The following is a 26944-nucleotide window of genomic DNA, read 5'->3' on the forward strand; positions in this document are numbered from 1 at the left end:
ATGCGGGTAAGTGGAGTTGAAATGCCCATCAGCCATGATTGAATGGCGGAGTGGACTCGATGGGCCGAATGGCCTTATTTCCGCTCCTATGTCTTATGGTCTTATGGTCTTAATTGCAAAACCCTCATACTAATTCCCAAAATTTACACAGGCTTTAACTGCTTAAACTGTAGCCATTTGAGTAGGATCTGGCCCTTGTACAAAACTTGAACATGAACATCAGTCCTGAGCCACCAGAACAGAACTAGTGGGAGGTTCTGTCATTCAGAGGAGACCTTAAATTGTCATGAAAACTGAACATTGAACTCAAAATGTTAACTCTGTCTGTCTGTCTGTCTCTCTTTCCACAGACGCTGCAAACTTGCTGCATTCCCTCAGTACTTACTCTTTTTCCTTGTTTTAAATTGTCTCCCACCTGCACTCTCAAATGTCTTTATTGTTTAATGTATCAGCCATGGATTACTTGCGAACAGTGTCCCCTAAGACACAGATATGAATGGCTTTATCTTCAGATCTGCTAAAGGCAAAAACTGTGGATGTTGGAAATCAAAACAAACATCGAAAATGCTGGAGAAACTCAGCAGGTCTGACAGCATCCGTGGAAAGAGAAACAGAGTTCTGAGGAACAGTCACACTAGACTCAGTGTTAACTCTGTTTCTCTTGCCACAGATGTTACCAGAGCCTCTGAATTTCTCAGGCATGTTTTGAATTTGGTTCGTTCAGATCTCCAGTTCCATCTGCAGTTCTTTGTTTTCCTTTCTATTTACAATATATTATAAAATATTTCAAAACACAAAGTAAAGTCCCATTTCCTATTCAAAAACTGCAGTCATTCCAAAAACAAAAAAGACTCAGCAGGTCTGGCAGCATCTGTGGAGAGAAATCAGGAGTTAATGTTTTGGGTCCAGTGATCCTTGCTCAGAACAAAATCTGTCAATGATTTTTGTTACAAACTAGCACAATATAACAAATAACCATTAATATTCCAGGAGGCACATTCCACCTTTAAGTCATGGTTCCAGAAAGACATAGCTAGATAATTATTAAGTGCTTTCAAATAATTAGGACAAAACATATTTGTCATTAGTTCAAAATCCCATACGTTTTACACACACATATATTTTACATCGGGTCTTTTGTAGCATCTCCCGATTGAGGCGGCCTGCAAATACATCCAAGCTGTCACTGATGCCTCTTTCTCCAGCTTACACTTGTGTACATCATTCACCCATAACAAGGAGAGCCAAGCAACCTGGGCAGTGGGATTCTCTGCCATCACTACCTTCCCTCAGCTGTAGAGTGCCATAGCCTGTACCCATATTGCTTTCAGACTGCCCTATCACCAACCTGCAGAGCGGGAGAGTGGAAAGGTTTTGTCACTTCAACAATGTTTAACTTATATGGAACCATCAATGCCAGAGTGTGAAGGATTGTTTCAGACCGTCTTGGAGCTGCCATGATGTTGATGTAGAAGACAAGTCCCGAGATCCTGCCTCCTTCCAAAGACCTTGGGCCACAGAAGAAGAGCTGCAGGGAATTAAATGAAAAATTCTCTAAATTTGGTTCATAACATGTTTTTCTTTTCTTGTTATTCTTTCCTGGGATGTGGCTTTTTTGGTAAGGCTGCCATTTGTTTTCCATCCATTATTACCTTTGAACTGAGTGTCTTACTTGACTATTTCAGATGTCAGTTAAGAGCCAACGTAATTGCCATGGATCTGGAGTTTCATTAATAAACCTGTAATCTGAGAATCAACAATGGTTATATGGTCATCATAGACTAGTTTTTAAATCCAGATTTTATTGAATTCATATTTCACCATCAGCTGTGGTAGTATTCGACACCATGATTTCCAGAACAGTAGGTTAGTGCTCAGGATGACCACATGACAATAATGCTATAAGAAACAGGAACAGGAGTAGGCCCTTAAGCTCTTGATCCTGCTCCACCATTCAATAGGATCGTGACTGATCCAACATTCCTCACTTTCACCTTCCTGTGCTTTCCCTGGAAGCCTTGATTCCCTGACTGATCAAGAATCTATCCATCTCAGCCTTAAATATACACAAGGACTCTGCCCCCACAGGGAGCACTGTGACAAGGACTTCCAAAGACTCAAAGAGAAGAAATTCTTCCTCATTTCAGTCTTAAACTGGCACCCCTTGATTCTAAGACCATGCTTTCTGGTCCTAGACTCCACCATGACGAGAAACCTCCTCCCAGCATTTTCCCTGTAAAACCCCTTAAGAATCTCATATTTTTCAGTTAGATCATTCTTCTAAGTTCCAGTGAGTAGACTCCCAACCTGTTTAGCATTTGTTAATAAGACAATCCCTGTACTCTGGTGATTAGCCTAGTAGACCTTCTCTCAACTGCCTCCAATGAAATTTCCCCAAACAAAGGGACCAAAACTGCCACATTACTCGAGACTGATAGAAGTTTATAAAAGAATGATGGGTATGGATAGAGTTAATGCTAGTTGTCTTTTCCCAAGGGTGGGCATTTCAAGACTAGGGGGCACATTTTGAAAGTGAGAGGAAAGAGATTTTAAAAAGATGAGGAACTTTCTTTATGCATTGGGTGGTTCGCATGTGGAATGAACTTCCTGAGAAAAGGGAGGATGTGGGTACAATTATAAGGTTTAAAAGACATTTGGATATGTACACGAGTGGGAAAGGGTTGGAGGGCTATGGGCCAGGAGCAGGCAGGTGGAACTAGTTTAGTTTGGGATAATGTTCGGCAAGGCTTTGTTGGACCGAGAGTCTGTTTCCGTGTTGTATGACTCTATGTGGTCTCACCAGTACCTTTGTCAGTTGCAGTAAGTCTTCCCTACTCTTACACTCCAATCTCCTTGAAATAAGGGTCTATGAATGTTATCAAGGTGCTAGTGCGTCCCTGAGGCAACGGGAAAATGAAGATACAACACTGCCCATGCTTCCACCAGGGCCATAGTTGAACAATCATAACTCAACCACTTCAAGATGAGTTGGAAGCTCCAGTGGGGCATTGCAGTATAGATCAGAAATGGTGCACTATGCCTTTCTCAAGTGCAGTTGACAAACAGGGTGTGGACTGTCGGCAGAGGAAATAGGGGATCAGCAAAAATCTTCTGAGAGTGAAGATGAAGATAAAGACAAGGACATTGAACAGGGTGAACATACATGAGAGCAGACATACCTACATTGTAGGGTAATGCACTGTCAAAGACAAGAAAACAGAAAGAACTGAATTGCAACACACGTCTTGGATGAATAAACTGGGTTTAGACTTCCTCATGTATAATTGTTTTTGGTTATATGGTAGCAACCGTGGTTCAGGCAAAATATATGTGGACCAAGTTATTTTTGTAATCATCCAACATTCCTGTTGTTGAGTAAATGTTTTCTTAATCATATTAATGTATGCTTGGTGAAGGTAAAGGTAAAGTCCACATAGTCTGAGTCGACCATGGGTTGTTCTCATTACAGGGAGATATGTCCGCTCAGTTTGTACTGTCTAGTATCTACACATCATAGACCCTTCAAACTGTTGAGGAGATAGCAGCAGTCAGTGAGAAAGGGACATTAACATAGCTTGCTGCTAAAGTTCGGTGGTTTTATAGCCTGCAGTCAAAATATGTAATTCAGTGTAATGTCATCTCTCACAATAGTAGGTTAAGAGCATTCCTGAGGCATTTTATAAGAATGATCCCAGGAATGAAAGATTTGTCACATGAGGAGTGGCTGAGGATCTGGGTCTGGACTCAATGGAGTTCAGAAGAGTGAGGGAGATCTGATTGAAACTTACAGAATACTGAGACCCCGTGATAGGCTGGATATGGAAAGGTGTTTCCACGAGTAGGAGAGACTAGAACCAGAGGACATAGCCTCAGAATGAAAAGGTGATGCTTTAAAGCTGAGAGAAGCTATAGACCGGTAAGCCTGACATTGGTGGCGGGCAAGGTGTTAGAGGGAATCCTGACGGACAGGATTTACATTTATTTGGAAAGGCAAGGACTGATTAGGAATAGTCAACATGGCTTTGTGTGTGGGAAATCATGTCTCACTAACTTAACTGAGTTTGTTCAGAGAAGTAACAAAGAGGATTGATGAGGGCAGAGCGGTAGACGCAATCTATGTGGACTTCAGTAAGGCGTTCGACAAGGATCCCCATGGTAGACTGGTTAGCAAGGTTAGATCTCATGGAGTACAAGCAGAACTAGCCATTTGGATACTGAACTGACTTTGAGGTAAAAGACAGGGCGGTGGCAGAGAGTTGGTTTTCAGACTCGAGGCCTGTGACAGTGGTGTGCCACAAGGATCGGTCCTGGGTCCACTGCTTTTCATCATTTATATAATGATTTGGATATGAACATAGGGGATACAGTTAGTAAGTTTGCAGATGACACCAAAACTAGAGGTGTAGTGGATGGCAAAGAAGGTTACCTCAGAGTACAACAGGATCTTGATGAGATGGGCCAATGGGCTGAGGAGTGGTGCGTGTATGGAATGAGCTGCCAGAGGAAGTGGTGGAGGCTGGTACAATTACAGCATTTAAAAGGCATCTGGATTGGTATATGACGAGGAAAGGTGCAGAGGGATATGGGCCAAGTGCGGGCAATTGAGTCAAGATTAGGTTAGGAGAACTGGTAGGCATGGACAAGTTGGATTGATGGGACTGTTTCTGCATTGTACATCTCTATAACCCCCTCCACCCAGTACACTCCTCCCTATCTCTGTAACCTCATTCAGCCCTGACACCTTCTCTATCTCTAGAACCTCCTCCACCCCCTACACCCCACCCTATCTCTGAAACCTCCTCCAGTCCCAATAACCCTCTCTTAGCTGTAACATCAATGCTCATTATCACTCCATGATGTCAGCCCTCCTGCGATTCCAGCCTCTTGACCATTCCCTAATTCCATCACTCCACTGGCCTTCAGCTGCTTGGGCCCTCCATGTTATCATCTCATAAGACTTTGAGCAATTTGCATTTCCTTTCTCTGATGAAGCCTGTCCATTTTTTCCTGGAAACAATGTTATACCTGTTGTGGATTTACTAGAGTAATTCAGGAAGGGTCCCTCAACCGCATCTTGTAAACCCAACATCAATATCACCTTGAAGACAAGGTCAGCAATATGACGCAACACTACTCCTTCTGCAGTTACTCTCCACTTCACCCTTAATCCCAACTTTGAAATTAATCATCCTTCGTTCAGTTTTTCTGGGACAGAATCCTGGAACTCTCTCCCATGTGACTTTGCATTTGTGGTCAGGGTTCTTAAAACACAAGGACAGTGGAGTTAAAGAGGAGAGTTCCTTATCATTTATGCCGTAGAGATTAGGGGGATGGGTAACAAGGCTGTCCCAGTCAGTGATGCCCACTTCATGTGAATCCACAAACAAGTATGTCATTGTGATGTTGCCATGGGAATGCACATTACATTCCTGTTCTGAGGGATACACAGGAACAGTAGGAAATGAGACTTGGTCGAATCAGACAAAGAGCCAAAATGTTTCACATCAGTGCCCCAGTTAGATGTGGACAGTTACAAGGGGAGTCAGGGTGAAACAATGCCTGCTGGAGAGTGATGACCTTCATTGTTCAGCTCTCTGAATATTGGAGTTGGGATGGTGTGCTGAGGTTGGACAGGAAGTTGGTAAGACCAGTTCTGGAAGACTGTGTCCTGTTCTGCTCACGCTGCTGTAGGAAGGATATTATTAAACTGGAGACGGTTCAGAAAAGATTCACCATGATGTTGCCAGGAGTGCAGGGTTTGAGATATAAAAATAGACTGGAGAGGCTGGGGACATTTTACAAAGAACATTACAGCACAGGAACAGGCCCTTCAACCTTCCAAGTCTACACTGACACATTTTGCCTTCCATATTAAAACTGTCTTCACTTACAGGATCCGTATTCCCCTGTTCCCTTCCTATTCATGCCTGCTGCTGGATGCTTCTTGAAAGCTACAATTGTGTCTGCTTCCATTGTCTGTTCTGGCAGTGTGTTTCATGAACTCACCACCCTTTCCATGATAAACATGCCTCACATATCTCTTTTAAACACCCCCCTGACCCCTCCACCTTGAACCTGTGTCCCCGAGTAACTGACTCTTCCACCCTGAGAAAAGGCCTCATACTTTCCACAGTATCCATGCCATTCACAATCTTATAAACTTCTATAAGGTCCCCCCTCAACCTCCTGCATTCTAGTGGAAACAAACCCAATCTATCCAATCTTTCTTCACAGGTAAAATCCCCCATTCCAGGCAACGTCCTGGTAAACATTTTCTGTCCCCTCTCTGAAGGATCCACATCCTTCTGGTTGGGTGGTGATCAGAACTGTACGTGATTTTCACTACAGCATAGAAAATTGAGGGGTGACCTTGTTGAGGTTTATAAAATCATGACAGTGATTGATAAGATGAATGAGAAGGGTCTTTTCCCTAGTGTGGGGGAGTTCAGACTCAGGGCCATGTTTGTAAGGTCAGAGGAAAAAGAATTAAAGATTGAGGAGCAACTCTTTTTTCCCCAGAGTGGTTTGTGATGGAATAAACTTCCAGATGAAGTAATGTATGTGGGCACAGTTACAATGTTTAAAAGATGCCAGCTCTTGATGCTAGTCGTTTGTTTTTCTCCATTCTGTGCTACTGAATGCCCAAATTTCTGTGACATGCATTTCCGGAGGACTAACATGGCAAGGGAATACATGTTAAATAGGAGGACCCTGGCAAGCACAGAAGATTAGACGGATCCTGGTTTGTGTGTCCAGCCATCCGTGAAGGCGGCTGGATAGACAGGTAAGGGAATTAAGAAGGGTCAAAGCCACTGAATACATGAGCAGGGAGGTCTCATGTTGGAGCTTTACAGGATTTTGGTGAGACCACAGCTGGAATACTGTGTGCAGTTCTGGTCACCGCATTATAGGAAGGATGTGATTGTACTGGAGGGGGGGGCAAAGGAGATCCACCAGGATGTTGCATTAGATTGAGCATTGCCTAAACCTGCAGGAGTGTTCTGCTGTGTGTGTGTGTGTGTGTGTGTGTGTGTGTGTGTGGCTATGGTAACCCACACTGCCTGCACATCCCTGGACATTATTGGCAATTCAGCATGGCCAATCCACCTAACTTGAACATCTTTGAAATCAGAGCACCCGAAGGTTACCCAAGCAGACAACATGCAAAAGTCCACACAGCCACCCAAGGCTGGAATCAAACTCTGGTCCCCTGGCACTATGCTCCAGCAATGCTAACCTCTGAGCCACTCTCGGCCAGGGGAATTTTTTTTTTGATTCATATCAACTTGCTGTGCTCAGATTCACAGCTTTATTATGAACGGTCAAATCACCATAATTCCAATTTCGCATCAGAGAGAGAGAGAGAGATGACGAGTGGTGAAGTTTAATTTAATTTGATTTACTATTGTCACTTTTTTTCAAATAAATTCATGGGATGGGGGCACCGTTGGCCAGGCCAGTGTTTATTGGCCATCCCTAATAGCCCAGACGGCAGTTAAGAGTCACAGTACAAACAGGTAACCACCTTCCCGTCTCCTGGTCCTCTCTTCATCCAAGGGTTACCCCTCCCACATCGTTGAAAGAGCATCTCAGCTCAGGCTGGGGCGTGGGTTATTGGGCTTGGCTGGCTCTGTGTTCTCTCTGGTAATGGGTTCTCCGATCCAGACTGCACACCATCGCGATCCTCTCGTTTACTTCACCCGGCAACATCGGTCCAGGAACGGCCGGAGAGAAGCAGAGACCGGTGAAGGAAACGCCTGTAGCCAGGCAGGCAGACGAAGCGAGAGGAGCCCGGACTCCGAGAGAGAAACAACGTAACATTGGCTGGGTTTCATCCAGAGGAGGGCGGAAGGTGTTACTGAGAGAGAGAGTTACCAAGAGAGGGAGGAGAGGAGTTACTGAGGGACAGAGAAAGAGAGAGAGGAGTTAATGTGTGTGTGTATGTGTGTGAGAGAGAGAGAGAAGTTACAGAGAGAGAGGAACGAGAGAGAGAAGTTACAGATTGAGAGAGGAGTTACTGAGGGAGAGGGATGAGTTAGTGGAGGAGAGGGATTACAAAGGGATAGGGGTTATTAGAGGGAGAGGGGTTACAAAGGGGTCACAGAGAGAGGGAGAGGTGTTAAAGTGGGAAAGGAATTCCAGAGGGAGAGCAGTTCCGGGGGGAGAGGGAGTGAAAGTCGAGTCATTCGTTGAATCTTGGGGCAAAGGAAGACAAGAGTCTAACAAGGAGAGGGGACTGACTGCTGCGACCTCTCCAGCAAATTGCAGTCACTCCTTCCCCACGGCCTGGTGGAGGCAGTGCTGCCCAGCACAGAGAGCATCCATTCTGCATTTGCCTATCGCCTATAGGCTGGGGACACTGCCCTCTGGAAAGTGCTATGCCCAAGCTGAGCCAGCGTTGTGCCCACTGGTCGTGCCTCAGATCAGCGCTGTGTGTGCTCAGTGTGGTCTTGTTGTGCCAATGGCTGCTGGTCCAGAGAGGAGGGGGCCGGCTGACCCTCAGGCTGGTGAAACCAGGCGCCAGTCCAATGCAGGAACATCTCCTCCTGGCCGAGGAGAACTCCACCTGCTGGCAGATCATCCAGGGGGACAGGCAGGAGGTGGAAAGGGCCCTCCTCAACTCCATTACTGTCTCCCTCAAGCACCAAGCCGTCATTGAGGGAGATTATCTGAACATGACCCGAAATTGCAGATCGTTTGTGAGGGGCCGCAAGTATATCACTGTTCCCCTGAGCCCTGAGGAGGAACACTTCCCCTTGGCTTACTCCATGGTCATCCACCAGAGCATTGAGATGTTCGAGAGGCTTCTACGGAGCATTTACGCCCCACAGAATGTCTACTGTATCCACGTGGACCGCAAATCCCCGAGTCAATTTCATGCGGCCGTTCGGGTCATCGCTTCGTGTTTCCACAATGTCTTTGTCACAGCCAAGCTGGAGTGGGTCACCTATGCTGGCTGGAGCAGAGTTCAGGCGGATCTCAACTGCATGAAGGAGCTGCTGGAGAGCCCTGTCCCCTGGAGGTACTTCATCAATGTGTGTGGCCAAGACTTCCCCCTGAAGACCAACCGGGAGATAGTCCGCAGCCTCAGAGCTCTGAATGGCTCCAACGTGATTGAGTCGGATCCTGCACCAGGGTTCAAAAAGGTAACCGCCTTCCCGTCTGCTGGGCCTCTCTTCATCCAAGTGTTTTCCATCCTCCCTCCCTCCATCATCTCTCTCTCTCTCTCTCTCTCCTCTCCAGTCCTTCACTCCTGCCTGTACAAAGAGAGACAGGGTTGTTAAAACTGTTCAATTGCATGGAGGGAGGTTCAGAATGTACAAAGGAATATAGAGGAGTTGGAGAGTTGAGCTGAAAACAGAATAGAAGAGCAATTGACATTTCAGGTCGGAAACTTTCAGCAGAACTGGGGGAGAGGAAGTGGCTGCAGAATAAATGGGGGTGTGGGGCTGAGGAAAGGTGGGTGGGATGGCGATTGGTGGATGCAGGGAGAAGGTGGCTGTGATTGGACAGTGGGTGGGGTGGAGCAGATGGGTGGAAAGGGAAGATGGTCAGGTGAAAGGGATGGGGTAGAAAGAGAGGGCTGGACCTGGGATAAGGAGGGATATAAACTGATTACGAGAGTATACAGGAATGTCGGTAGGTTGAGAGTGTAGGAGAAAGTGAGGACTACAGATGCTGGAGATCAGAGACAAGAGTGTGGCACTGGAAAAGCACAGCGGGTCAGGCAGCATCTGAAGAATCAATGTTTCGGACATAAGCCCTTCATCAGGAATGAGGCTTGTGGACCAGGGGGCCAAGAGAGAAGCGGGATGGGTGTGGGGCTGGGGGTGGAAGGTAGCTGGGAATGTGATAGATGAAGGTATGCGGAAGGGGTGTGTGTGGGGTGTGAAAGGTCGAGTGGACAGGTGGGAAGGAGGATGGACCAGTCAGGAGGGTGGTGCTGAGTTGGAGGCTGGGGACTGCGATAAGTTGGGGTGGGGAAATGATGAAACTAGTGAAATCGACATTGATCCGCCTGGCTGCAGGGTTCCAAGGTGGAATATCCAGGCATCAGCTCGTAAGGGTTTGGTGATTGAGGAGGCCCTGGACCTGCATTCCCTTGGTGGGAGGGGGAGTTAAAGTGTTCAGCCACGGGATGGTGAGGTTGGTTGATGTTCTCTGAAACAATCCGCAAATAAGAGTTCTGTCTCCCCGACGTAGAGGACACCACCTTGGGTGCAATGGATGCAGTAGATGACATTGGTGGAGGTACAAGTATATTTGTCAGATGTGGAAGGATCTTTTGCAGCCTTGGACGGAGGTGAGGGGGGGGAGGTGTGGGTGCAAGTTTTGCACTTTTCAGAGGCCAGGGAAGGTGCCAGGAGGGGAAGGTGGGTTGGTGGGGGGTGTGGATCTGACAGGGGAGTTGCAGAGGGAATGGTCTCTGAAATGCAGATGGAGTGCAGAGGGAAATATGTCCCTCATGGTGCGGTCTGTTTGTAAGTGGTAGAAGTGGTGGAGGATAATGCAATGTATCCGGATGTTGGTGGGGTAGAAGGTGAGGACCAAGGGGTTCTGTCCCTGTTGCATTGGGAGGGGTGTGGTTCAAGGGTGAAGGTACAGGAAATGGAGCAGATGCACTGGAGGGCATTGTCAACCATGTGGGAGAGGTAATTGTAGTTTTTATGCTAGGACACCATCTGGGATGTTCTGTGGTGGAATTGGTCCTCCTGGGAACAGATGCAGCAGAGGCAGAGAAATTGGGAATAAGGGATAGTGTTTTGACAGGGGCAGGGTGGGAGGAGGTGTATTCCAGGTAGCTGTGGGAGTTGGTGGGTTTGTAGTAGATGTCCACGATTAGTCGGTTTGGATGCGAGCAAAAGAGGTACAGTTAGTAAGTTGACAGATGACACCAAAATTAAAGGTGTAGTGAGCAGCGAAGAGGGTTACCTCAGATTACAACAAGATCTGGACCAGATGGGCCAATGGGCTGCGAAGTGGCAGATGGAGTTTAATTCAGATAAATGCGAGGTGCTGCATTTTGGGAAAGCAAATCGTAGCAGGACTTATACACTTAACGGTAAGGTCCTCGGGAGTGTTGCTGAACAAAGAGACCTTGGAGTGCAGGTTCATACATCCTTGAAAGCGGAGTCGCAGGTAAATAGGATAGTGAAGGCAGTGTTTGGTATATGCTCCTTTATTGATCAGACTATGGAGTACAGGAGTTGGGAGGTCATGTTGCGACTGTACAGGACATTGGTTAGGCCACTGTTGTAATATTGCGTGCAATTCTGGTCTCCTTCCTATTGGAAAGATGTTGTGAAACTTGAAAGGATTCCAAAATGATTTACAAGGATGTTGCCAGAGTTGGAGGATTTGAGCTATAGGGAGGCTGAACAGGCTGAGGCTGTTTTCCCTGGAGTGTCGGAGGCTGAGGGGTGACCTGATAGTGGTTTACAAAATTATGAGGGGCATGGATAGGATAAATTGACAAAGTCTTTTCCCTGGGGTCAAGGAGTCCAGAACTAGAGGGCATAGGTTTCGGATGAGAGGGAAAAGATATAAAAGAGACCTGAGGAGCAACATTTTCATGGAGTGTATGGTACGCGTGTGGAATGAGCTGCCAGAGGATGTGGTGGAGGCTGGTACAATTGCAACATTTAAGAGGCATTTGGATGGGTATATGAATAGGAAGGGTTTGGAGGGATATGGGCCGGGTGCTGGCAGTTGGAACTGGATTGGGTCGGGATATCTGGTCAGACCGAAGGATCGGTTTCCATGCTCTACATCTCTATGACTGTAAGTGGGTACTGCACATGCTGGAGATTACAGTCAAAATTAGAACAGTGTTGGAAGAGCATAGCAGGTCAGGCAGCATTCAAGGAGCAGGAAACCCCGACATCAGGAATAACTTCACAGAGGCCATTATCCAGTCACCAACTCACCCTTTTGTTTACACATGGAGTCCTTGACACAGATCCAGCTTCCTCAGAGCCAGCTCAGAGTGAACAGAACATCTGATCGTCCTGTTTATTTTTTTTTTCAGAAGCAGCCTCAGGAGTAGCAGTCGAAGTCATCCCTAGGTGTAGGTACGCCCAGGCAGCAGCAGCAGGGGTGCAGGCGAGGCCTAGGCTTCAGTAGCAGGAGCAGGCCCAGACTGTAGCAGCAGTGGTGGTAGTAGCTGCCTGTGCAGCTGAGCAAAGCTTCAAATTAACAGAAATAAGCAGAAAGAAACCCCAGAAAACAAATCACAACAAACTATGAAAAAAAAATTAAAAATAAACTCCTCAGGAGGAAGACACCAACAGCAGCACATAAGACACACTGAGGCTGTTTTGAAGTCAGTCTCCTCTCCTCAAGAGGATCGAAGAGTCCTTCATATGCTGATCCAGCTTCCCTCGAGCCAGCTCTCAGTGAGCAGATCTCTTGACATGCCTGTTTATTTTTCTTCCACTACCACCTGACAGCAGTCATGCTTATTTTTCCCAAGTACCCATGTCATGTGTGTAGGTGTCAGATGCAGTGAAAAACAAGTGTGTAAATCTTAATTTATGAGGGAAATAGAACCCACTCACTTCAATAATTTCAGTCCAAGACAAGATCTGCAGCAGCAGTATCATCTGATATACTCTTGCAAGAGTGGTGTCTACAAGGTAGGCGCACAGTACAAAACCTTGATACAATTACATTTCTCTTTCCCTCCTCCCACTACTCTAAACCCAGTGCCCATTCCTCTTGTTTATCTCTTACCTTATCTGGCCTTGTGCGGAACAGTACAGGTTTTGCTTGGCCATTTCACCATATCCCTCTGTGGTCTATTGTTAGCATATATCCTCCATCACTGCCATCTGCTTCCTTGCTTGCTAAAGCAACATTTCCTCTCATTCTTCGTCCACACTGAGCCTTATGACCTCTTGATTGTGGTTTTTGTTTTTGCAGAAGCGGGAAACAGATGCTTACAACTGTTTGTACAAGCATATCTAGCTTAACCTACACTCCCCTTCCTCTTTCATGATTCAGCTTTGTGATTTTCGCAGACAACAGTTATAATTGCTCCTCACAATTTATATTCCATCACCAGGAAGAAAGGAAACAGACAGTCCTGTTTATTTATTTTATTAAACAATTCACAGTTTATACAAACAATTTCATTTACAGCTGTATACAGAGAAACAGCAATTTTACAAGGGAGGGGAATGACAAAGCCAAGCCCCAAACCCTGACATTCAACCGGGGTTTTCAGGGAAATGAGGACAAACCTCAAATCCCAGTTTCAATCATTACAAACAGTAACAATGACATTCATACATATGAGACAGTCCACTTATGTAAGAAACAGCGCATACAATACAGACCCTCAAAAAGCCAGCAAGTCTCCCCCCCCCCCCCCACCCCCACCCCAATCCCTCCCGCCTTCCAGCCGCTCTAAGGCAGCCCGCCCCTACGTACCTTCTGGCTCTCGGTCCGCCCCTAATTACCACTGGGCTCTCATCACCCTAATGCACCGTCCGGCCAATGGACTATCCCGACACACCTTCCGGCACCTCTAGGACAGCCCGTCCCCTTCCCAGGGACGACAGCGTGCAGGGTAGCCCACAAGCCTTCCGGATCTCAGCCCGCCCCTATGCGCCTTCTGGCTCTTGGCTGCTCTGAGACACCTTCCGACCACCTCGAGGACAGCCCATCCAGATTACCCCTTCTCAGGACGACAGCGCTCAGAATGTCCTACCCACTTACTGGCTCTAGGGGCAACTGGCATCAGGGTGGCCTACCCTCCCTCTGGTTCTCGGGGTGACAGCTTTCAGGACGACCCATGAATGTCCCAGCTCACAGTAAGGCCTGCCAGACCCAGGAACACACAAGACAGTGCAGGTGATAAGCTTAACAAGAAACACGATAGAGTTAATTGTGAACAAACAGAGTCCTTTCTGGTACACAGAGACCAAATATAGAGTCTTCAAAAAAATAGAGTTCTCAGGAACAGAGTTCACTCCAGTTTACAACATGTGTTGTCAGAAATAGAGTCCACTGCTAAAAACAGGGTCTACAACCAAGGGCAGAGTCCACTCCCAAAGACAGCAAATGCACACCCCACAGCACACAGGTGTTCAGTCCCCAAGGAGTCCTGGCACATCCTTGGAGAGCCAGCCCCACTCACAGGAACACAGTACATTGTAAAGGTGGTTAACTCACAGGGGTTTTGGTCCACTCCTGAAGGGAAGGTCTTCTCCCAAACTCCAGGATACAGCAAGTGCTCACCTCCCAGCACACACACACAGATGTTCAATCTTCAGAGGCCCAGTCTCAGGGCTAGGCCTCCCCACAGGAACAGCTCCTCTGGTAAAATGTATGTCTTCCACAAGGGCTCAGTCCAAACACCAAAAACAGTGAGGGCACATACAAAAAAAAAGAAAACTAGTGTCCAAGGGCTAAGCCCTACCACAAAATTAACATTGTCCTTTTCTCAAAAGTGAAGAAAAGAATAACACACAGACTGTAACCAGGCAGTGAAACAACAATCGCCTAATGAGAACTGAGTTACACCTGAAACACATTATGTACATCAGGAGTTTAACAATCAGTCCTCCCTAAAGGAATGCCAGTTAACAAACTGGCTAAATAATTCAGCCAGTTCAGGAATCAGGTTTCCCCCACACAAAAAACAAGCAGAAACCAACAGTAACACACTGACTGTGACCCAGCTAGCACAGAGTCAGTCCCCTAAATTGAGAAGACCGCTGAATCTCCTGTTTATAAATTTTATTAAACAGTTACAAAATAGTTTACAAAAACAGTTAACATTTACAACTGTAGACAAGAGGTAGCAATTTTACAAAGGAAAATGAGCATTGCCCTGTTTTTTTATATTTTATTAAACAAGTACAAAAAAGAGGTTACAGCACAACAGTTAACATTTACAGCTGTATACAACAGCAATTTTACAAGGGAGAGGAGCAGCAAAGCTAGGCCTCAAGCCCCACTGTTCAACCAGTTTACAGGGAATTGAGGACAAACCACAAATCCCAGTTTCAAATATGAAAAGACAGCAACAATGACATTTATGCTTAAGACAATCCTGTTACATTAAAAAGTGCAGACAATACAGAGCCAGCAAACCCCCGTCCCTCCCACCTTCCGACCATTCTAAAGCAGCCCGCCCCTACGCGCCTTCCGGCTCTAGGTCCGCCCTGACACACCTTTCGACCACCTCTAGGACTGTCCGCCCCAGTACCCACCTGGGGTGACAGCGCTGAGGATGGCTGCACACCTTCTAGCTCTTGGTCTGCCCCTACGTACCATTGGGCTCTCACCCACCCCGATCTGGCCAGTGGCCTATCCTGGCACACCTTTCGACCACCTCTAGGACAGCCTGTCCCCTTCCCTGGGATGACAGCGTGCAGGGCAGCCCACAAGCCTTCTGGATCTCAGCCCGCCCCTACGCGCTTTCTGGCTCTCGGCTGCTCTGACACAGCTTTCGACCACCTCTGGGACAGCCCGTCCCGATTACCCCTTTTCAGGATGACAGTGCTCAGAACGGTCTACCCACCATCTAGCTCTCGGGGAGACTGTCATCAGGGTGGCCTACCCACCATCCGGCTTTCGGGACAGCCTACCAATCTTCAGGTTCACAGGATGGCCTACCCACTCGCCGGCTCTCGGGGTGACAGCTTTCAGGACGACCCATGAGCCTCCCAGCTCACAGTAAGACCTGCCGGACCCAGGGACATGCAAGACAGTGCAGGTGATAAGCCCAACAAACTATATGACAGTTAATTACCAACAAACAGAGTCCTTTCTAGTCCAGAGTCCATTAGTACAGACATTTTTCTTCAAAATGTAGAGCCCATTTCCAGGCCTGAGGGGTGGAGAGAGTGCCATACAAGGCCTTGATGAGACCACATCAGAATCAGTCTGTACATTTTTCTCTCATTTAAAATAATTACATTGACAGCAAGTTTCACCTGCCTTTTTCCTGGGATGAAGGGTTTATCTTATGAAGGAAGGTTGAACAAATTGGCTTTTACACATTTAAGTTTGGAAATCTGAGAGATCTTTTTGAAATATATAAATTTCTCTGAGGGGACATGATAAGGTGGTTGATGGGACATTGCTTTCTCTTGTAGGTTTGACAAGATGTTCTGTAGAATAAGATATCGTCAGAGTCCTACAGCACCGAAACATACCCTTTCGTCCAACTCATCCATGCCAACCAGGTATCCTAATTGGAACTAGTCCCATTATCCTGTGTTTGGTCCATATCCCTCTAAACTTGTCCTATTTATGTCGTCTGTTAAATCTTGTAATTGTACCCACTACAACAATTCTTTTTGGCAACTTGCTCCGTATTTGCACCTCCCTCAGGTCTCACCTTAAACCTATGCCCTCTGGGTTTGGACTCCCCCATCCTGGGGCTATTCACTTTTATTGATTTCCCCCACAATTTTATAAACCTCTATATGGTCACCCTTTACCCTCCAATACTCCAGTGAGAAAAGTCCTACTTATCTAGCCTCTCCTTATAACTAAAATCCTGCAGTCCAGGCAACATCTTTGTAAATCTATTCTGCAGTTTAACAACACCCTTCCAACAGCAGGGCGATCACAAATTTACCCAATACTCCAAAAGTGACCTCACCAATGCCTTGCAGAATTATTTTCCCCTGAGACAGCTGTTGCACTGTGTAAATCTCTTCTGTACAAAGTTGTGAAGGCTGAGTTGATGAAGTTATGAAAGGGTGAGCAAGGTGACCTTTTTTTAAAAAAAGATAAGGACCCCGGGGCAACTGATAGAAATGTGGAATTGAAATTGCAACCAGAAGAGCAGTGATCTTCTTGAATGGTGGAGCAGACTTGAAGGGACGAATGGCTGAATTTTGCTATGATATTGGTGGAGACAGGTTATGCCAAGTAAAGATTAGGGAGTTTTCTGACCACTCAGCTAAGGAAAGGGCTTTGGTGTCCCTCCTGATAACATGAACCTTGAAGTTAATCTCCCTCTGCACCAGTCACAGAATTAAAGAATTCTTGCGGAAGGATGCCCTTAAGCCCATCATGTCTGTAATTATTCCACATCTCGTACCAATTTCCTGCATTTCCACACTCAACTCTGGCAACATCCTTGTAAATCTTTTCTGAACCTTTTTAAGTTTCACAACATCCTTCCTATAGCAGGGAGACCAGAATTGCATGCTGTATTCCAGAAATTGCCAAACCAATGTCCTGTTCAGCCACAGCATGACCTCCCAACTCCTACACACAATGCACTGACCAATAATGGCAAACGTAGCAAACCCCTTCTTCACTACCCTGTCTATCTGCGACTCCATTTTCAAGAAACTATGAATCTGCACTCCAAGATCTCTTGTTTCATCATCACTCCCCAGACATTACCATGAAGTGTATTATTCCTGCCCTGATTTGCCAAACCAAAATGGAGCACCTCACATTTATTGACATTAAACTCCATCTGGCACTCCTCGGTCTATTAGCCCATCTGATCAAGATCCCGTTGTACTCTGAGGTTGACTTGAATTATTACTCTGGATGTAGGTTTGCTCGTTGAGCTGGAAGGTTCATTTTCAGATGTTTTGTCACCATACTAGGCAACATCTTCAGTGAACCTTCCAGCTCAGCGAGCAAACCTACATCTAGAACCTCAACCTGAGCTACAAACCTTCTCAAACCTTGCTGATATATTACTGTCATGTATAATCGAGTTACAGTAAAAAATGTTGTCTTATGTGCTTTACAGACAGATATTGATAGGTTAAGTTGGCAAAAATGTTGGCAAATGGAGTGCAATGTGGGAAAATGTGAAGTTGTTCATTTGGAAGGGAAATCAAAAGAATAGAATATTATTTAAATGGAGAAAGCTTCAGAAAGCTGCAACACAAAGGGACTTGGGGCAACTAGTGAATGAAACATGGAAAGCTTGCACACGGGGCAGCAGGTAATTGGGAAGACTAATGGAATAGTCAATGAAAACTGAAATTTCTGGAGAGACTCAGCAGGTCGGGTAGCATTCATGGAGAGAAAACAGAGTCAATGTTTTGAGTCTGGTGACCTTTCTTCAGAACTGAAGTGGAATGTTTGCCCTTATTTGAAGGGGGGTTGGAGTATAAAAGTCAGGAAGTCTTACTGCAACTGTGCAAGGTGCTTGTGAGAGCACATCCGGAGTACTGTGAGCACTTCTGGTCACCTTATTTAAGAAAACATGTTGTTTCATTGGAGGAAGTTAAGAGAAAATGTTCAGTGGGATTGCCCCCATTATGGAGGGATTGTCTTAAAAACAAAGGGCTAAACAGGATTCTACTCACTGGAGTTTAGAAGAATGAGAGGTGACCTCATTGAAATGGACAGGATTCAGGGGCTTGATGGGTAAATGCTGAAAGGATGATTCTCCTCATGGGAGAGTCCAGGACCAGGGGGGGGGGTATTGTCTCAGAATAAAGGGGCACCAGTTTAAGACTGAGATGAGGTGGAATTTCCTCTCTCAGAAGGTTGTGAATCTTTGGAATTCCTTGCCACAGAGAGCTGTCCTTGTATATATTTAAGGCTCAGATGGATAGATTTTTGCTCAGTTGGGGAATTAAGCGTTACGGGGACAGGGCAAGAACATGGACTTGAGGAATGTTGAATCAGCCATGATCCTAGTGAAGCTGGCTTGAGGGACCAAATGGCCGACTCCTGTCCCGACTTGTTAATGGTCTTACATTTACTGATGAAACTGTTCAAAGGCGTTATCGCACAACTCTGGAGCAGAAGCGACTTGAACCTGGGTCTCCGAGGCTCACACCACATGGATCCTAGTTTACTTTATATCATGCACTTGACATTGACTGCTGGTAGTTATGGCTGCAATTCGCAGCCTTAGATCAAAATAATGAAGCGAAGCCAGTGCAGGTTTTCAAAAGATAAGTCTCCAACCTCGCATCATGCATTGATGAAGTAGCTGAGAATTTGAATGCAGAGAATGTTGTCTGAACTGGATTCAATGAAGTGTTTCACTAGGCACTAGATAAAAATGGCTGCACAACAATATTGACAACACAAGCCCTGATTCATGGATTTTGTTTTGGACGAGAGGTTGGTAGGTTGGTAGGTGGGAATGATGGGTAGCGGGGACATTTTAAACATCAAGACCCGGAGCAGGAGAAGATGATTTGGCCCGACATGAGGCCCACCATACTATATGATCCTGGCTAATCCTTTATCTCAATGCCATACTAACACTTTCTCCCATGCCTTTGATGCTTTTGAAACGTAAATATTTGTTAATCGCATTCTTGGATATATTCAATGACTCAAACTCCACAGCTTTCTGTGGTACAGAATTCCATAACTTCACTATCCTATAAGTTAAGAAATGTTTCTGCATCTCAGCCCTAAATAGACGACTGCTTTTATTCAATATGTCAGTGATATCAATCTTGGAGTATGTGGCAAAATGCCCATATTCGGGGCAATGATAAACCTGGAGGATTGGCAAATGGTGAGGATGATGTGAATTGTCCAGAGTCACCACAATGACCAGACGGCATCCAGTCAGAGGGGAATACAGAAGAGTGTAAGGTGATATGTTTTGGGAGAAGGATGTGGAGAGGTAATAGAAATGTAATGGCACAATCGTAAAGAGTGCGCAGGATTAGAGGGATCTGGCAATAAACATTCATCAACATTAGAAGATGAAGGAGGCCATAAGAGGGTAGAAAAGCAGAAGGCTTAATAAATAGAGGCATTGATGCCAATAAATGGTTGAGTTATGCTGCATGTCAAATTGGTTTAGCCCCAGTTGGATTGTTGTGGTCATTTCCGGTGACTATAAAACGATGTGAGGGCCCTCAGGACAGGGAGAAGAGGTGACTTCGCGGAATGGTGCCAGGGTTTAAATTGGATGGCTCAGTTGGAAAGGTCAACGATGCTCCCATTGGAACAAAGGAGATTGGGGTGAGGTTTATTCAATGGGTACAGGGTGAGCACTCGGTAATGAAGACAAGGAAATATACTTCACTGTTCACCGATTGTACAAATGCAATGGAATGCAGATGTAAGATTTTGGGTTAGAGGCATGGTGGGGAGATCTGAGGAATTGAAACGCAAATGAAGCCTGAACTACATTTGTATGAGATGATGGCAAGTTCCAATGTAAGTTGGATTAAAAAAAAGAGATCTGTTCCCATACATACAAGGAACAAGAGGAGGCCATTAGCCCTTTTGATCCTGTTCCACCATCTACATTCCTGCATACCATCGATAATCTATCCTCCCCTTGGTAACCAAGGATCCATATCTCCCATGCATGATGCCACAAGCACCGAGGATAAAAGATATCTTTTGACACAATGTAAATAAAGTGTCTTGTGTCTTGTGGAAGGGGTGGCACGGTGGCTCAGTGGTTAGCACTGTTGCCTCACAGCGCCAAAGACCTGGGTTCAATTCCAGACTTGGGCGACTGTGTGTGGAGTTTGCACATTCTCCCCACGTCTGCGTGGGTTTCCTCCGGGTACTCTGGTTTCCTGCCACAGTCCAAAGATGTGCAGGTTAGGTGAATTTGTCGTGCTAAATTGCTCATAGTGTTAGGTGCATTAGTCAGGGGTAAATATCGGGTAAGGTAATGGGTGTGGATGGGTTGCTCTTCAGAGGATTGGTGTGGACCGGTTGGGCCAAATGGCCTGTTTCTATACTGTAGAGAATCTAATGTGTGGTGTCCTTCACTCTGAGGGAGGAGCTTTGGATTCAAGTCCTCCTCCAGGAGCTGATGGCCATAGGAAGGTGTCTTCATTGCTATTGTGAGACACTCAAGAGTATGGGCCAAGTGCTGCAAAATGGGATGAGAATAGCTCGGAGCTTGTCTTTTTGACCAGTGCAGACACGATGGGCTCAAGGGCAACTTATTATTTTGGTGCTCTAAACCTCAATAACCAGAGAGCACGGAGTCATAACATCATGACCATTCAGTTCAACCAGTCTGCGATGACCAGTCATCCTGATCTGACTGAGTCCCATTTGCCAGCCTTTGGCACATATCTCTCTAACCTATTCCTAGTCATGTACACATCTAGATGCCTTTTAAATATTGTCATTGTACCAGCCGCCTCCACCACCTCATTCCAAGCACACATCACCCATTGCATGAAAAAGTAACCCCTCAGGTCTTTCCCCTCTCACCTTATACCTATGCTTCTAGTTTTGGACTCCCCCACCCTCGGGAAAAGACGTTTGGCTATACGGCCAACGTGGAAGGAATCAAAATGGGGCAAGAACAGAAAAGGAGGTCAGCTAAACAATTCTGATCAGCAACAGAAAAGTGCAGCCAAGCACGTACGTAAGCTAGCTAGCTTACTGAAACTGGCTCCAGTTAAGTGAGAAGACAGGAAGACCGAAACAACACTCAACAGGTGTTGTAGAAGTTTAAGGTCAATGATCTAATGCTAAACGTCACGTACCTAGATCAGGATCTGATTGATCAGTTGTGTTGCTAAGGCTTGGAATCAAAATGTAATTCGTGAAAGGGGAACGCCGATTTGTGTGTAAAAGTGTGATTGCAACTGCCTGTTTCAGACTCTCCAGGCAAGGGTGGGCTTTGACCCGGCTGGTTGAGTCTTCTTGCATGTATGTGATAAAGGAAGTTGTGTGAAGTGTACTATCATCCGGCTGATCATTTCAACATCTATCCATGCTCCTCCAGATTTTATGAACTTCTGTAAGGGTACCCCTCAGCATCCGACACTCCAGGGAAAATAGCCGTAGCCTATTTAACCTCTTACTGTAGCTCAAACCCTCCAATCTCGGCAACATCCTGGTAAATCTTTTCTGCACCCTCTCAAGTTTAACAACATCCTTTCTTTCGAAGGGTGACCAGAATTGTATGCAGTACTTTAAAAGTGGCCTCACCAATGTCCTCTACAGACAATAGATCACACTTGTTAATGGCAAAGGCATATCAGAGATAGTCAAAGATACTCCTACTTATAGACAATAGGTGCAGGAGTAGGCCATTCGGCCCTTCGAGCCAGCACCACCATTCATTATGAACATGGTTAATCATCCGCAATCAGTATCCTATTCCTGCCTTATCCCCATAACCCTTGATTCCACTATCTTTCAGAGCTCTATCCATCTCTGTTACAGCTGCAACATTTCATCCCAACTCCTATATTCAATGCACTGACCAATAAAGGTAAAGGTATCAAACACCTACTTCACCACCCTGTCTATCTGCAATGCAACTTTCAAAGAACTATATCCCTGCACACCATGTCCTTCTCTCTAAGGTAAAAGCTCTGTGTTCAAGTCCCATTCCAGGAGTTGATGACCACAGGAAAGTGTCTCCATTGCACTGGTGAGGCATGAAAGGTGATGTTTCCAGTGCTGGAAAATGAGACTGGAGTAGCAAGGAGCCTGTTTTGCCAGCGCAGTCACGATGGGCTGAAGGATTTATTTTTCTGGTGCTCTCAACCTTTATGACCAGAGGGCACAGTTTGAAGTGTATTTTTGGAGCCAGATCCACTGGGAGAGCTTGAGGATAAGTTTTATGTTTGCTCAGCGAATGAACATTGGGAGATGGTTTGGGAGGCAGGGATATGGGGAAATAGGCAGGTGACTGGCAATAGGCAATAGGAGTGAGAAAGGCCTGAGGGGCTGAATGGCCTTGTTCTCCACTGTAAGGTGAGTAACTGAGAGAAGGAGTGTGCATGGATCTTGCTGGAGCTGGGGGCAAGGAGAGTGCAGAGGAGTTGGGGAGGGAAAAAGCCATAGGCGAAGTTGAAAAGCTATCATTTCTACTTTCTCGTCTCTCTCACTCTCTCTTGTGCTTGCCTTTTAGAAAAGTTGGCAATACCACCATGATACCCTCGATGAAGTCGTCTTGACGGCGCAACTGAAAAGACCGGCCGAAAATCAGCACCTCCATCTTCGTGGGCAGCGCCTACTTCATGGCCTCCAGAGAGTTTGTCAGCCATGTGTTTGACAGTGCCAAGATCCAGGCCTTCCTCAAGTGGTCGGAGGACACCTACAGCCCAGACGAGCATGTGTGGGCTACCCTGCACAGAATGCCCAATGTACCCGGCTCCATCCCGTACACCCAAGGAGCCACCAGGACACTTGGCCAGGCAGTAAAGTGGTCCTTTGAGGCTGGTGACGTTGCGAGGGGTGCCCTATACCCTCCCTGCATGGGAAGGTATCGCCACTTGGTTTGTGTGTATGGGGCAGGAGATCGACATTGGGTGGTCCGTCAGAGATGTTTCTTTGCAAATAAGTTTGACCCCAACATGGACAACACGGCAGTACAGTGCATGGAGGAATATCTCCGAAACAGGACACTTGGTAAAACTGGGGCTGGGTTGGAGGTTGGGACAGAGTAAACCTCGGTGATGGTGGTAAGGTGGTGGGTGAGACATCGGAAACACAGAGACTGGGCACTGTGAAACTGGGCACTGTGAGACTGTATACTATAACACTGGCTGCTGTGGAGGCCAGGCATTGTGAAACTGCATGCTGTAACATGGCCACTGTAGCACTAGGCAGTGTGAGGCTGGGCACTATAGTGTTGGGCACTGTGGAGATTGGATACCTTAATACTATCCACTGTAACACTGGGCACTGTGAGACTTAGCACTGTAACATTAGTTACTGTGAGAGTCAAAATGTGTGGTGCTGGAAAAGCACAGCAGGTCAGGCAGCACCCAAGGAGCAGGAGAGAACCGATGTTTCAGGTATAAGCCCTTCATCAGGAATGTGGGGGAGTAAGGGGGTTGAGAGATAAATAGAGTGAGGGTGGGGCTTTTGGGGAACGTAGCTGGGAAGGTGCTCAGTAAATCCAGTTGGGGGTGTGATTGTGATTAGTCGGTGGGGAAGGTCGAACATATAGTTAGGAAGGAAGATGGACAGGTCAAGAGGGGAGAGCCGACTTGGAGGGTTGGATCTGGAATGAGGTGGGGGGAGAGGAGAGATTTGGAAACTAGTGACGTCAATGTTGATGCCATGTGGTTGAGGGTCCCAAGGCAGAAGATGAGGTGTTCTTCCTCCAGTCGTCGGATAGCTTGGATTTGGTGGTGCAGGAAGTGTCATTGTGTTGAAGTGGTTGGCCACAGGTCAATGGGGTTGTTTGTGCCCAGTCTCACAGGGACACATCCACCAATAATACTCAACACTGCACGAGTGGGCACTGCATTACTGGAACACTGCACGAGTGGACACTGCATTACTGGAACACTGCACGAGTGGGCATGTACAGCTGGACACTGCAAGACCAGTGTTGTGACCATCACTATTTTTTTTATTTTTCTCATTTTGGTTTGGAACGGAGTCCAAATTGAGAATTGAACTTTGAACAGTGGCTCGTTCTTCTTTTAAAAAAAAACTGGAGAGACAAAAGACTGATGTTTGCTGTTAGGATCTGGCCAGGAAAGGTAATTCAGGTGAATTACTGCTCTCTGAACACAGCATATGCTTCAGCACCGAGATGTAGTTCTGCTCAGGGACTGACAGCTGGATGGATATTGAATGGGTCAGTCAGTAAGAGGAATGCTGCCGGGCAGGTAACCACAGAGAATGGTGAGAAAGAAAGCAAAAACCATGAGTGACCTCGCTCTGACTAGATTTTGGGCTTGGTGGAAGTGCTTCTTTGGAAGCTGCTGGACTGGTCTAGTCTTCTTTTTGGTTTGACTTTGTCTAGTTATTTCCCCAGTTGTTAACTTGTTAAAAGGTCAGAGATGAGAATGTGAGTCTTCGGGAATGAGTGTTAGTCTCCACAGGTCTGCAGAATTTGTTCACATTGACTAGTGACTTTAAGTTCAAACATGGTGTACAGTTCTTGTGCCTGTAATACAACCCAGCATCAAAGGATTTCATGATGGCCTACTATTTATCATTGAAACTGTTATCAACTGGCAAATTAAAATTTTTGAACAAGTTTATCTCTTAACTGTCTGCGAATTGGGGGGGGTGCATGGGTTTATGATCATCTGTGTTCTGCTAAAGTGACATAATCAGAAATGAACAATTTATTAAGTTATAAACTTGATATCCAAGATCTGTTATTTGTAAATTCTGGTAAGGAACAATTGAACGATTTTGAGGATCATTGAATGGTTGAATGTCACTGTGTTGCAAATCCAGTGATTGGGAGGCTGGTTTTGGTTCAGCTTCATTTTCCTGTGTCATTCCGGACACCATACCTCCAGGCACAATAACTCTGGACATTGTCACTCCCTGTATGACACTATCACTCTGGTTACAACACTGTCACTCTGGACACTATCACTAAATACTGTGAGATCAGACTGTGACACTGGACAGTGTAATGCTGGACATTGCGATGTCAGATGTTTTAACTATAGACACTAACACCGGAAATAGTGACACTGGATGTCATTTGGATGCAGATAGAAATGAAAACAGTCAAAAAGAAAACAAATGAGATAGAATCTACTTGTAGAAATGGGAACTAAATGGGACTGAGTGAGAATGATTATGGCTGTTTAATGAACAGAAATCAGAACACTGCAATGATGTCCACATCTAATTGAGGGTCTCGGGGTGGTTTGTATAAAGAATATGCGGGAGTGAGTTTCAGACCGGAATCTAATCGAGGGGTTCACGGTGGTTTCTATACAAATGACGGAAGCTGACCTATGTGTTCGAATGTCCCGTGTTAGTCTAACATCCAGGGATTGTTTAATGGAGCTTGCTTCATACTTCAAGGACTCAGACATCTCCATTTTATCCGTCTCCCAACAAAATTGACAGGGCAATGACAGCAGAAGCTATACAAAGAGAAATGTTGCCTCTGTAATACCACATGTAATGCCATCTGTATACATCCAGGACAGGAACAATCCTGGGATTGATAAGAATAAATCTCCCTCCACTCCATCCTCATCAAACACTCCCAGGACAGAGACAGAATGGTGTTAGGCACAGAGGAAGAACTCACCTCGACATTGTTCCCATCATTGTTCCTTTGGCCATGGGTTTGAAATGCCATCCCCACACTGTCATTGACCAGAGATCTGTCTCTGAATTTTGTTTCATCATTTAGGGATGTATTCAGCCCAGTGAGCGCTCACAGCTCTCTCTCCCTCATAGGCATAGACAGTGTGTCTGTCTCTCCTCTTCTGTCTCACCATTTCTCTCCTGTCTCTCTCTCTCTTTGCATCTCATTTCTCTGCCTCCCTCCCTCATCTCTGCTTTCTGTAGGTTCATGACACCATTGCGATGTTAAGAGAGACTGTACCATGAATGTCACGGTGTTTGCTGTGTCCTGGAGGGTGGAGGACTAGCTGGTGGGCAGTAAACAAGATCATTTCCAGCTTGGTGAGCTAGTACCACCCCAGCTTCAAATTTACCTGGACCGTCTCAGACTCCTCCCTCCCCTTCCTAGACCTCTCCATTTCTATCTCGGGCGACCGACTCAACACAGACATTTACTACAAACCGACCGACCGACTCCCACAGCTACCTAGATTACACCTCCTCCCACCCTGCCCCCTGTAAAAACGCCATCTCATATTCCCAATTCCTTCACCTCCGCCGGATTTGCTCCCAGGAGGACCAATTCCACTACCGAAGAGCCCAAATGGCCTCCTTCTTCAAAGACCGCAATTTCCCCTCCGATGTAGTCGATGATGCTCTCCACCGCATCTCCTCCACTTCCCGCACCTGCGCCCTTGAACCCTGCCCCTCCAATTGCCACCAGGACAGAACCCCACTGATCCTCACCTTCCACCCCACCAACCTCCGGATACATCGTATCATCCTCCGTCATTTCCGCCACCTCCAAACAGACCCCACCACCAGGGATATATTTCCCTCCCCACCCCTATCAACATTCCGGAGAGACCACTCCCTCTGCGACTCCCTCGTCAGGTCCACATCCACCACCAGCCCAACCTCCACTCCCGGTACCTTCCCCTGCAACCACAAGAAGTGCAAAACTTGCGCCCACACCTCCCTCCAAGTC

The 26944-nt window shown here is 46.2% G+C and overlaps 1 pseudogene; it reads left to right on the forward strand.

Annotated features, from left to right (window-relative positions):
* Positions 1–8378: 8378 nt before the first annotated feature.
* Positions 8379–23345, forward strand: LOC122546405 (beta-1,3-galactosyl-O-glycosyl-glycoprotein beta-1,6-N-acetylglucosaminyltransferase 3-like; annotated as a pseudogene).
* The last annotated feature ends 3599 nt before the right edge of the window (positions 23346–26944 follow it).

The sequence above is a fragment of the Chiloscyllium plagiosum genome, unplaced genomic scaffold (assembly GCF_037043375.1).
Source record: "Chiloscyllium plagiosum isolate Xiang-an unplaced genomic scaffold, Cpla_swu_hap1 HiC_scaffold_22, whole genome shotgun sequence".
NCBI lineage: Eukaryota > Metazoa > Chordata > Chondrichthyes > Orectolobiformes > Hemiscylliidae > Chiloscyllium > Chiloscyllium plagiosum.